Source organism: Hibiscus syriacus, unplaced genomic scaffold (genome assembly GCF_006381635.1).
Source record: "Hibiscus syriacus cultivar Baekdansim isolate YM2019G1 unplaced genomic scaffold, ASM638163v2 tig00112206_pilon, whole genome shotgun sequence".
Classification (NCBI taxonomy): Eukaryota; Viridiplantae; Streptophyta; class Magnoliopsida; order Malvales; family Malvaceae; genus Hibiscus; species Hibiscus syriacus.
The window spans coordinates 470,574-484,573 of NW_024063267.1; the positions used below are offsets into that span (position 1 = coordinate 470,574).

Below are 14,000 nucleotides of genomic sequence, written 5' to 3' on the forward strand. Positions count from 1 at the left end.
TAATCGAGTGAATCAAAATTATTAAATATTATATATATTAAATATATATTTTAAACTAAAACTTATTAAAAATTTAAATATTAAAATAAATCAAAACTGATAATTTATGTATAAATGTTTAATTTACACTATATTTTAACCACTAAAAGTTGTTTTATCCCTAATGGGAACTATTTATCTACTTTCCCTTCCCTGTTTTGCTTCAACTGAAGTCTGAAACAAAATTTTCCTTTTTGTTCTTTGCAAAAAACTTGAGAAGCGAAGGAGATGAATAACGCTTTGAATGCCAAAAAGTTGATGTTTTTATTCACATTCAGCTGAAAACAAAGCAACCAGATTACCAAATCCCCGAATTCCTTGATCTTTCATTTTCCCCAAATCCATCGCCCAAAAACCCTAATTCTCTCATCAAATCTGAAACCTTTTTTTCCTTGTTTGTCACCATCAATGGACGATACTTTCTTTTTTGATGTTATCGAATCTCCTCCACCTTCACAACTCTCTCGATCCCACAACTTCCCTCCTTTCCCCCTTCCTCATCTCTTCTCCTCCGCTTCATCCCCTTCCCCTTCATCTCCTTCCTCTCTCCTCTCGTCTTCTTCCCCTGCCCCTCCTCTTCTTAACTCTTGCCTCCATACTATCTTTCCTAGCCACCTCTTATTCGAAGAAATCTTCCAAGAAAAAGGAAACTAAATCTTCGCCTTCTCCTCCCCTTCAGCTTCCTCTCACTTCTCCGTCGCCGCTTTTCGCGCTCTCTCTCCACTCCATATCTGGTCGATGGACTCCCCGGTCCGTGACGCCGAATGGAGGTCCTTGTACGGACTCTCCTATCCGGTTTTCACCACCGTGGTTGAGAAGCTCAAGCCCTTTATAGCCGCTTCGAATCTGTCCCTTCCTTCTGATTATGCCGTGGCCATGGTGCTTTCTCGTCTCTGCCATGGATACTCGGCTAAAACCATCGCTTCACGCTCTTCTCTTGATCCTTACATCGTTTCTAAAATCACCAACATGGTGACTCGTCTCCTGGCTACTAAGCTCTACCCGGAGTTCATTAAGATCCCGGATTCTCGTAGAAGGTTGATTGAGACTACCCAGGGGTTGAGGAACTTACTTCACTGCCTAACATTTGTGGAGCTATTGATGGGAGCCCCATAAAGGTTCGTGGGTTGAAACTCGATCGGAATTCGATGAGTTCTTATAAATGCAAATACGGGTATGATTCGGTTTTGCTTCAAGTTGTTGCTGACCATAGGAAAATTTTCTGGGATGTTTGTGTTAAAGCTCCTGGTGGGGCAGATGATGCTACTCATTTTAGGGATAGTTTGTTGTATAATAGGCTTACATCGGGTGATATTGTGTGGGATAAGGTGATCAATGTTAGAGGTCATCATGTTAGGCCTTATATTGTTGGCGATTGTGTTATCCTTTATTGTCCTTTTTGATGACACCTTTTTCTCCGGATGGGGCCGGGACGCCGCACAAAATTGTTTGATGGGATGCTGATGAAAGGGAGGTCTGTTGTGGTGGAAGCCATTGGGTTACTTAAAACAAGGTGGAAGATTCTTCGAGATTTGAATGTGGGGCTTAATCATGCACCGCAAACTATTGTAGCTGTTGTGTGTTGCATAATCTGTGTCAGATTGCTAGAGAGCCTGAGCCTGAGAGTCAGAAGGATCCCGATGAAACTGGGGCACCAGCAAGGTGCTCGAGAGCGAGAAGCAGTTCTATACTTTGGTGAAAGTTTGAGACAGCCATTGGCAGATGATTTGCACGAAAGGCTTTCCTCCCGATAAGTTGAGAACTTTTTGAGAAGAGGTTGATTTTTTAACCTTGTGGTATCTGTATGAATATGTATTTGAGTAGCTCTAACATGGCTAGATAACATGTGTGATTTCATGTCATCCTCATTTTAGTAGCAGCAGAAGTAGATTTTCGTGTTGAAGTAACATGTGCGATTTCACTTGTATTATTAATTGCTGTGGCAAACTAACCTGGTATTTGTGGAAACTAAAATGTTCTGATTTTAAGAAACTGGGTGCTCGAGAGCGAGAAGCAGTTCTATTACTTTGGTGAAAGTTTGAGACAGCCATTGGCAGATGATTTGCACGAAAGGCTTTCCTCCCGATAAGTTGAGAACTTTTTTGAGAAGAGGTTGATTTTTTAACCTTGTGGTATCTGTATGAATATGTATTTGAGTAGCTCTAACATGGCTAAGATAACATGTGTGATTTCATGTCATCCTCATTTTAGTTAGCAGCAGAAGTAGATTTCGTGTTGAAGTAACATGTGCGATTTCACTTGTATTATTAATTGCTGTGGCAAACTAACCTGGTATTTGTGGAAACTAAGAATGTTCTGATTTTAAGAAACTGGCATTGGAAATCTGTTATTGCTCTTATTAAGTCCATCTTATAAATTTATGCGTTTGGTAATTTTATTACCTCTTGATGGATAAATTGGTATTTGCTTTGATGTACTGTATATCCACAAATGTGAATACTATGTTAAATTAACCCTATAGAATTTGATAGACAGTATCTTGTATATATTCATGATTGCGAGAATTGTCTCGTTTTGTGTTTCCATCTGCATTACCCTTTATTCTCCTGTGAATTCCTCGTCTGCCTGTGTTGCATACATATATGCATGTCTTTATGAGATGGTTCTGGTTGTTACTAGCAGCATGTTGTATATTTAACTGGTAAGGGATATGTGTTAAGGGAACTAAATTTTTAACTCTTTAAGTTTCAATGGCTTTCTTAGGGCACCAGCCTTTAATTGACAAAAATTATTGGTGTTATTGTCCAGAGTGAAATTGGTCATTCATATGACTCATTTGCTATTTCGATTCGATAGTTTGTTTTTTTCTCTTTTTCGATCGACAATTATCATGTGCATCATGGATTTGAGTTCCATGAATCTGGTGATTTAGGAAAAGTGCAAGCCTTGGATTTGGCCGTATGATCTTCGTTTTCTACTGGTCGTAGGGTTGAAGATTTCTGTTTTCGGTCATTTAACTCGTGTACTTGCAGGGAATGCTAACATAGTGCAGTATGCTCATATTATATGTTTCTTAGGCTCCGTAAGAGGGGAATTTGTAAAGCGTTTTCTTGCCTATAAATCAACAATAATCATGGTTTCATGCTGCCATTTATCAACGCCATTCCGATTAGTTATTATACTCCTTTGAATGTTCCGAAGAACATCGCTTCTGAGGCCCCTAGTATAAATAGTCACGAGTGGTTGACCTGGAAAACCTAGATGTACAACTACAAGGGGTCACGCTAAGGGCACAAGGAAAGGCAATGGATGTTCATTGGCCTACATGAAGTGTAGATGAAATTGAATGTACCCAAATCGACCGACACATCCAAAGCATGTTAGAGGGAAGTTGAGGTAAATGCTTTAAGCAGTAACCTGAATGAATTGTGTTGGACTATCAGACAGTCAATGAGATATTTCTTTTCATTCTGCCCTCAATGACAAATGGGGAAATAGAGTCTAAAATGCTTGTATAAGAAGGCAATGCTGCTTGTTATTTGTACATGTAATCATATTAAAGACTTGTTGAATGGTCGAACCCAATCACAAGGACCAGAACTAATAAAGGCTCATAGATATAATTCAAGCAACTAATGAACCTATTGGTGTTTGACCAAATAATGTAACCACGAGCATCACACATTTACGTTAAGCATTATATTATTTTTGTCCTAAAAAGAACACTGCCAATGAACATGCAAATACTTCACAAATAATGTAACCCCCAGCATCACACATTTACGTTAAGCATTATATTATTTGTCCTAAAAAGAACACTGCCAATGAACATGCAGATACTTCACAAATTTGAACGTTCAGCATAGTTGGATGCCCTCTACGCATTGGACTTCTGTCAACGAGGGAGAAACAGGATTCCTCAAGTACTGCAACTTGTGCCTTGTCAAGAACTGCCAGCATTTTTCCCTTAGCCAAGGACTCATTGTTTGGAGTCCACACAAGGTGTGCAGGTTCACAATGCTCTTCTTGACCAACTCAATATAACTAATTGTCATGTTACATAACTACTGAATCAATCTTCTCAAAGGAGCTATGAGAATGGCAGAGTATCTATATATGTAGTGGTTGACAAATGATAAAGAAAGTAGTTCAAACAAAATGCAGTAGAATTACTTTCCACAAGTTTTGTTGTTACATGGCTCCATTCAACTTAAGCATGTACAGCATAATATAACTTGAATACCTTTTGATTTGCTGTAAGCAACAGTGGTGCAATCCCAGAATAGGAATTCCAGTCATTATTCTGATGACAGTAGTAGATAACAGGAGCTTGATTCATTTTTTTTAATGTATATCGAAAACCAGGAAAGCTATGCAATTCAGTCTGGCTCCTTCATTATCTCCTCTATGTAAATGGCAAATAACATGCATGTCTTTGATCTCTTCAGCAGGGCTCACAGGTTTCATGGTTTAATGTTCCTGTCCATCCCCAGCATATGTGCAGTTCAGCCACTTTTTGGAAGAAGGCCATCCTTGGCCATTGCCGTTAGCACATTGAAAACTACATCCATGTTCCCTTCTTTATGATTTATTCCACTTTTTGGAAGGAGGCCGTCCTTGGCCATTGCCGTTAGCACATTGAAAACTACATCCATGTTCCCCTCTTTATGATTTATTATGATTTAAATACAACTTAGACCTTTGATGCATTTTATCTTTTTATTAATTTTGTAAAGTTGGTTTCAGTACTCTTAATTTAAGAATTTAACAATTGAAGTCGAATTGATAACATCTTTAAATATCTTTTATGATATAATAAATCAAACTTATATAATTATAAATAAAAAAAAAACATTAAACAAGACAAATATTAGCCCCCCATTGAAGCAAAAGCTAAAAGCTTCACCATTGTGCCTTTCAACAGCTCGACTGGATGGACCACGCAACAGTTTCCAAACCCTAGAAACTCAGCTTCCCATCGGTATTTCTATCCAGTCGTTAAGAACCACGTGGACCGGAATCGAGGGTCCGAGACCGAGTTCCTGAATTTCGCAGTGGTGGTCGTTTAGATTTGCATGTGACATTATGATCATGAAGTGTTATTGATGTTTAAAAGGATCCAGAACTTACGGAAGCGAGTTCCTCAATGACGATAGCCCTGTTTCCATCCTGCTCGAAAAGCTCGTACGCACAACGCGATGTTGTTCCCAGTGATCGAATGCCTCGAGCTGATGGACGCTTAATGCAGCTGCACAGAACTCTTCAAAGTCCATTCTTCTGTATTGGAGTGCATTTAGCTGCGATGCAATGCAAGTTAAATGAAAGATACTCGGATAAGATTACTCCTCTATGACCATAAGAAGTCGAGGAATGGAAACGGAAACCGAGTTCATACCGATAAAAGAAAATCCAGAATACGGACTCCTTCATCGCATCTGTTGCGCTTTTCATTAGAGCCTGTTTGCAAGAAATCAAATGATCAAACAAGTAACACAATCTCAATCACTTCTTTAGGGAACCGAAAGGCTAACCGTCTTAATATTCTCCAAGGTTATGCTACCATGTTTCGGCTCTAATAAGGCAAATTGCTCTCTCAGGTAAAAGAATTCGTCGGTGTCAATGTCTTCGACAAAGCCTGCAGGAACGAATCATTCCAGTAAAGGACGCGCATATGAGATCATTCACAATTTCGAAAATGTACAAAGAAGAAAATTATTTGTTTCCATTAGTGTATGTACCTTTAAAGCAGGCTTCCCAAAGGCGATGATTGCATATATTTTTATAAGCCTAAACGTTAAAATATCGAGTGGAACCTTGACATTACTAAGACTCTGAATCCAAGGATGACCTGCGAACAGAAGATCATGTTCGGTTACTCTGGCGCAATGATGTTAGCAAAACCTAATATTATGAGTAAAAAGATGCACGCACTCAGAGCCTGAGCTGCTGTCATTCGTTTCCTAGGTCCTTAATCAAGAGACGCCTCACAAAGTCCTTGGCTTCTATCGACAAGGAAGGCCAAGGTGGTTCGTTAAAATTTGGATCACCTTTCAGGACTGCTTGAAAAATTCCAGACTCGGTCCTAGCCCAAAATGGTCGACTCCCACATAAAAGAATATAAGCTATCACACCGATACTCCAAACATCGGCTTCTGTACCATAGGACCTATGTAGAACTTCGGGGGCCACATAGCACTTCCCACAATGTCATTAAGTCTTTCATCTGGAAATATGAAAAGCATTAAAAATGAATCCCCAAGGCTGTGCAGAAGGAAGCTGAACGAGCAGAGTGCAAACCCGGTCTTACGAAATCCGACAGGCCAAAGTCTATGGCTTTCAGCAAAGAGTTCCTCCTTCGAAATATACAGAAAATTCTGATCCAGAGAAGTGCAAATTTAGATTCCGATATGGTAAACAAACACAAAAAAGTCTGGCATTATGCTTTAAATATTAACAGAAATGCGACGTTGCTCCACCTCTGGTTTAAGATCTCGATGCACAACGCCTTGAAGATGACAAAAAGCAACAACGTTAGTATCTGAACCATTACACCCTTGCATCGTCTTCAGTGTATTTTCCACCTCTACAAGCATAGTAAGCCTTCCAGTTAGAGGCTACTATTGAGGTAGAAGCGAGAACACGATAAACAATTCCGAAAATTTTAAGATACATATATTAGTAGAATGATCACCTTGCAAGTATTCTATCCAAAAGCTCACCTCCTTCACACAATCTGTAATTTCAAATAAGTTCCTCAAGATCTTATAAACTTTTTTCGATTAATTGTCATGAAAAACTAAAACGAGATAACATGAATAGTGGTGCATTTTCAAGCTTACTCCATTACTATATAGACATTATCATATCTTCGAACGCATCGTAGAATTTCACTAGATTGCTATGTCCTGTCAAGGCTCGCAATATCTTCACCTCCCTTCTCACATCCTCAACTGCAATAGCTGTGTCATCTGACAACATAAAATACTATTAACTGTCGTGAGAAAAACACGGAAGAAAAAACAGAGAACACGAAAAATACAAACCGCACCTAAGGTAACTAGACATAGTGTTCTCTTCACACTACATTTTGTAATTTGAGTGAAGACGAGAATACAGAAAGATGGCAACCACATACATCGACCTTATGATTTTCATAACACGTTCTCTATTTTCCGGAACAAGTGAATACTCCTACTAGCAAAAGGACAATTAACTAACATTATTCTTCCGCTAAATCCAGTCACATGGGAGCAAAAATTAGTCTTATCCGAGGAAATTTTTTCATCGGTTCCATTCTATTGCATGTTGTAAAGGGAAATCTATTCCTATCGATTCCTCTGATATTTGATTCTCCATCTCACAAAAGGCCATCGCAATCAAAGATCAACATGAGGGGAAAGTAGGACTTAAGATGTCTTACAAGAACGGATTAAACTTAAATCATATTTCCGCCTCATAAATCGTAAGATCTGATCAGAAGCAAGATTTTGTCAGCTGTGTCTAAATTGTAAACAATTCTACTCAAGAACATCTTTGTTAGATATGAATGGTACAATGTTTCTTCTAACATGTAAAGGTTCAATGGACTGCATGTACCAAACCCGGATAATGGTTACCAATCAACTAAAATACAAACATTCGTTTTGTCAGCTGAGCCGTAGTTGACCGGCTATGCATGAAAACTACAGGTGAGGCCATGATCTTTTCAATAACAGTCTAAATCATAACCTTTGAACAATTGTGCTCCAATAGCAGCTTTCGACAGAGAAAGCGATAAGTCGATATGGTCACCGGAGAATTTCAATGGCTTCTTATCATACAATATTCACATCCACCACCATCCAGATCCAGCCATACAAAACTAAATGATGCAAAGATGCACTTTTAGAGCCAGATGTGATTTTAGACTTGATATATCCAAGTAAGATGTGGTAGCTCAGCAGATAAATCATTCAAGTGGTCAGGTGGACCAAAGTAATTGACCCCAGGAAAAAAAATAATCAATTACAATCAATTTAACCCAGTATTTTTCTTCATAAAGATCTGAAGCAGTAAATTGCCCCCAAGATTTCTACTTTTGCTAAAAGTCTCAAGTCCACTAACCTTTGAAATTTTAACACTTAGGTACAAAATTGATCAAATTTCAACACTCAAATAGGAAATTGAACAAGGACTCATTTTGCATAGCATATATCTATCTATCAACATTTAGAAATACGTGGACTTGATTTAACCAAAAATAGTTGATTGATTAAAAAGAAGAAGAGGGTTACCTTGGACTTTGGGACAACTTTAACAGCAACCTGCTGACCTTTGAATTCACCTTTCTTGAACTTAGCAGCACAAGTATACCCAAAATGCCCTCGCCAACTTCTTCTCCTACCTCCAACCTACTCCTCAATTCCTTTGAGTACCCAAACCTTTTATCCAGCTCAACCCCTTCCTCCTCGTCCGCATCCGTCGTCTCCGACGCGATTCCCGCCTCCTTCTCCGCCTTCTTGTTACTCTTCCGCCGCCTCAGCACCGCCCGGATATGCTTCGCGGAGAAGGGGGAGGAAACGATCTCCTAAGAAACCTGAGCGGCGTCGAATGAGTCTTGGGTTTGTTCGGGTGGGCCGGACTCGGGTGTACACGGGAGGAAGGGGGTGGTCGGCGGCAGAGGCGGAAGCGGAGATTTGGGTGGCTGAAGCGGAGCAGGATACTCATTCCTATCTCTCGAGCCGTGTGGATTCGGCTTCGAAGTACAGCCTCCCATTGTCGAGGAAAGATAAAAAAAAAGGATAGAAAATTCAAAAAAAATTGTGATTATGATTGCATTCTGCAGAGATCTTCGAAGCTTTCAGCTTAGAGAAACGAACAAAGGGAGAGAGATGAAGAAAACAAATAAAAAATATGTGATTATACGTACAGAAGAGAAAGTGAGATTTTGCTGTCTGATAATTTTAGTTTTTTTAATGTTGTAAGAGGATGAAGAGGAAGCCATGGTGGTTCAAGTAGGGCTGTACAATCTTGTTACCCACGTGCCACGCACATGATTATAGTTAGCTCAAACATAATTACCGACCAATTCATTTATATAATTTCGACTGTCCCTGATGTTTGGCAATTTGGGCGTTTTTACTACAACAAAAAAATCATCGAAATATTATTTGTCAGTTATATTTTCTTCAAATATTACTGATTTAGTATATTTTTTTGACAAAGCACAAATCTGAGTTGGCGTCAAGGCGGAAAGGCACGAATCATGAGGTGTGCCTTCGTGGGTTATACCCGAACTGACGTCACGTTAGAAGACTCATATCATGAAGAGAACCTTCGCGCCTTTCATTTAAATTCAACCGTCCACCATAAATATGCCATAAAAACACCTATTACTCGAGCCTTAAATCTCGGCTATTCATTTTTATTGTACTAACTATTTTTTATTATTTTTTACGGTTGTAAAATGAAAGGCGTGATCATATCTTGAAACATTTTGTCGATACGGTAACAATATTAAAATTATGTTACTTAAGTTATTGTGAACTTTTTTATTTCTTTAGCATTATTTATATTTTAATTCATATTGTTTATTAATTAGGTGTATTTCAGCTATTGTTTTTGTAGATATAGAACTCTTAATCTTTCAAACTCTCAAAATGAAGTGTATTTCAGCTATTATTTACTATGATAGAGAAATTCGGGAAGATGAAACCGACGTTGTCTTCGCATCAAATTATTCTGTCAAAATATCCTTCAAGAGAAACATCACTCTTGAGGAGCTGATCACTAAAATTTCATTATTGGAAGTACTAGAAGTCTGTCCTTACTTCAGTACATATTTCCAATTGCACTATTTTCGATAACTTATACAATATTCGAGCTCTTAAACGATGACAATGTTGCTATGATGGTTGATGGTCATAATCAAAATCCAGACGCTGATACACAAATGTATGCAACATTTGTTAATGTGCTACTCAAGTGATGGCTACTCAAGTGACAATTAAATAAAAACATTACAAATTAAATAATAAAAACAATTAAATACAAATGTTATAATTCAAACAATTAAATAATAAAAACATTATGAAACAAAATAAATAAAAAGTTTATAATTAAATAAAAACATTAAGAAACAAAATAAATAAAAAGTATAATTAAATAAAAACATTAAGAAACAAAATAAATAAAAACAAATCCATTGATGTCTACGTCTTGAATGTGTTCCACATGGCAGTGGCTGTCTATTTCGATGATGATTTCTTTTTATAAATTGCTCTTCTTTCTTACTCTCATCATCATCAGCAGTAGCAACTACATTTTGTTAATAAGGGACAGATAACAATGTAGCACCTCCATAGAATAAGGACCATAAAGGTGTATGACTAACCATCCCTCCGCTTATAGAAAACTGTGAAAACATCGACATCGATGAATGTGAAAACTGAGCTGGAGGTGTTTGTGTCTCTGGTGAAGCATCACCCGCCAAATAAGCAGCATATGAAGACCACACTGGATCTATAAGCATAAGAGTATATCCGCCAGGAGGTATCATAAAACAATGTGGTGGTGGCATTTGAAATGGTTGTGGTGGCATCGAAAATGGCTGTGGTGCCATCTGAAATTGTTCTGGTAGCTATTGTGATGGTTTCGGTGTTGCATCTGTGGACGAGTTGAAAGCGGTTGCTCTCTATCCACGAGTCGGGGGCGATAATATTGTGATGGTGGACGCTTTTCTCGACGTTGATGAATGCTCATGCCTTGTGATTTCTCGGAAAGTATGAACGGCTTCCCGTTCGTGTTGAACCATTGATAATAGTCATTCGTAACCGAATAATGATCGACATAAATAAGCTCCGTATGGGAAATGCATCCACGTCGATCCTCCAGATCATTACCCACTCGCTGTGCTTCATCAGCTGGTTGACATCTTTTTTGCTCTGTCTATCAACGTTATGCATATTATCGAGATTCCTAGGTGCTTCAGGAATAGATTGTACGAAACCAAATTGGCCGAGCACACGATCAGTAAGATCCCACTCGACAATAACATAACATATCAGAGGGACCACTGCCATTCATACATCTAATGGGCCACTCAAGTGAGGTGGGATGCAATGCCTCATTTCTTCAGTACAATAAGGAGCCCATTAAAACTAAAACAAAAAATATATAATTCTTATTAAAATAATATTATAATTATATAACGGTAATTAAAGGTAAATAATAAAATTTAAATACGTACCTTTGTACCAGCCTTTTGATCAATGAGTAGCCTAATTTCTTCCAATTTGTCTGGTATATCACGGTGATTTTTCCTTATACATGACTACCTATTCAGTGTAAAAAAATTTATTATATACTTAAAAATTATTTATATAAGGACTCAATATTGAAATTACCTCAACAATAACTAGAAGACTAACGAGTTTTTCACGACCGGACATAAAAAGGGCATGTGATATCACACCCAGGATTGTAGAAGAATGAGACATCTGCTGATAGCATTTTTCCGATAATCAGTTGCTCGACACATTTCTTTATATAGAGATGCCAAAATCATGGAGCCCCAACTGAATAAGCCGACAACTCGAAAATCTGTGAGGTGACACAACTACATACAATGAACTTGGTTGCGAGATTTATCCGTCATCAAGATCACTCCTATGAGTTGTAATATGCAAGTCCATGCAAATATTTTAGCTTGTTCCTCGGTACAGTCTTCGCTCAATTGTCGGAAATTTGTAGCCAACAATGATAATTGTATTTGACTATCGTTGAAATTAGGTGAGATACCTCCAAGATACTCCTCGCATAAGGAATGCCAATTACCATTCGCCATACCAAAAATAACATCCCTATCTACCGAAAGCCCTAAATGAATGAAAACATCCTCCAACGTAATAGTGCACTCCCTACATGGAAGATGAAATATGTGTGTCTCTGGTCTTCATCTCTCAATCAGTGCAGAAATAAAGTTGGGTTCAAGGTTACAATGCCTTTCATATTTCGTAATGTCACCAAATTCAGCCGCGGCTAAATACGACCAAACACGACTCGGTACCTCTAACTTAACGTTACGAATAAATCGATATAATTTACAATCATTCACCTAATTAAATAAATAGCATACACATTAAAATATAAACTGGATAACTAAATAAAGCATCCATAATAAATAAAATAACATAATTTAAAAATATTATTGTATCGACAAAATGACTTGAGATATGATTCTCATCTAAACGCTACAATCTATCTGTTATTCTATAACTGCAAAAAGTAATAAAAAATTAGTATAATAAAATAATAAGCTATTAAATGATTATAATATAATTAAAAAAGTTAGCTTCTAAAAATGATAATTATACCTTCTTAAAACTTGATAGAATGATAGATAGGAGGAAGAAATATAATATTTTTGTTTGTGGTGTGAGCGTTGAAAGGGATAGGGTATTTATAAGGGAGGGGGAGGCGGACGGACAATTGAGTGGTATTTATGGCGGACGATTGGATTTAAATGATCCGCGCCTTTTGCCAGCTCGGACGGAACCCCACGAAGGCGCGCTTCATGATCCGCGCCTTCCATTGTAGTGCCAGCTCAGACAGAACCCCGTGAAGGTGCATGTCATGATTCGCGCCTTTCCAACATGGCGTCAGCTCGGACAGAATCCCACGAAGGCGCGCTTCATGATTCACTCTTTGTCAAAAAGGGTGCTAGATCAGTAATATTTGGAGAAAGGGTGTCTGACATGTAATATTTCGTTGTTAGGGTAATTTTTGGGTAAAAACATTGATAATTTGATCCGAAATTGACGAGTTTCAATCTAACTCGATCTAATAAAGTTAAATTTTTTATTTTTAGAAAAAAATAATTTAAATTGAGTTGAATTATATAAATGAAATAAGATAGAATTTAGATTTAGTTTAAAAATTAATTTTACCCGACCCAAAATAATAAGTAATATAATTTTGAGTAAATTACAAAAATGGTCCCTCCAATTGGATATTGTTTTATTACGATTATTAAAAGTTATAAAATAATCCTCTGATTATACAATGTTGCTTTGTTAAGTCTTTTAATTACTAAAAGTTACAAAATGGTCACTCGATTATTCATTATGTTCCAAACTCATCATTTTACGTAAAAAGATTGTCGGTTGTCTAAGCTGGATGTTAACATGATGAATTAAGTATGATAGTCGTTTATGATTATGAGATTATATTTTATCCTATCACAATTAGCATGTTGACGTTCAACTCAAAATACCGTTAAATTTTCAACATAAAAGGGTGAGTTTGGAACATAATTAATAGTTATGTGATCGTTTTGTAACTTTTAATAGTCGAGTGACTAAAATAACCAATAATCTATAGTTTAGAGGACAATTTTGAAACTTTTAACAATCAATGAGCTTAATAAGACAATACTCTATAATTAGGGATCATTTGTGTACTTTACCCTACAATTTTCTTCTATATATTTAGGTATAATTACTATATTACCCTTAATACATAATTTTCAACTAGGTACCTTTTTTGTGTTAGGTTATGATAATAATTGGTTTTTACCCCAAAATTTTGGGATCAAGTTCGAGTCGGATAAAATATCTTTAAACTCGATCATACTCAAATGAAAAGAATATATTTATCAAATTAAGTCGAATTAATTGAAAATTTAACTCAAATGAACCCGTTTATATCCCTAATTACACACCTTTATACCATAAACTTTACAAAATTCATCAAATGCACCTCCTAACTCCGCTTCAAATAATCATTTGTCTGCAATCAATATCATAATAAAATTAAGGGTAAATTATATATTTAGTACCTAAACTATTAGTTTTGGTCCGTTTTAGCACCTAAACTTTTAATTTTTTTCAAAACCATACCTAACTTTTAGTTTTCATTCCATTTTAGTATCTCACCATTAAAAACTCAACGCGTTTAGTACATATACTAACAATTTTGGTTCATTTTAGTACCTAAACTTTCAGTTTTTTTTATAAACTTAA

The 14,000-nt window shown here is 37.0% G+C and overlaps 2 pseudogenes; one reads left to right on the forward strand and one right to left on the reverse strand.

The window, feature by feature from the left end:
- Window positions 1-447: 447 nt before the first annotated feature.
- Window positions 448-2,398, forward strand: LOC120175501 (annotated as a pseudogene).
- Window positions 2,399-4,959: 2,561 nt separating this feature from the next.
- Window positions 4,960-8,940, reverse strand: LOC120175415 (annotated as a pseudogene).
- Between the last annotated feature and the right edge of the window lie 5,060 nt (window positions 8,941-14,000).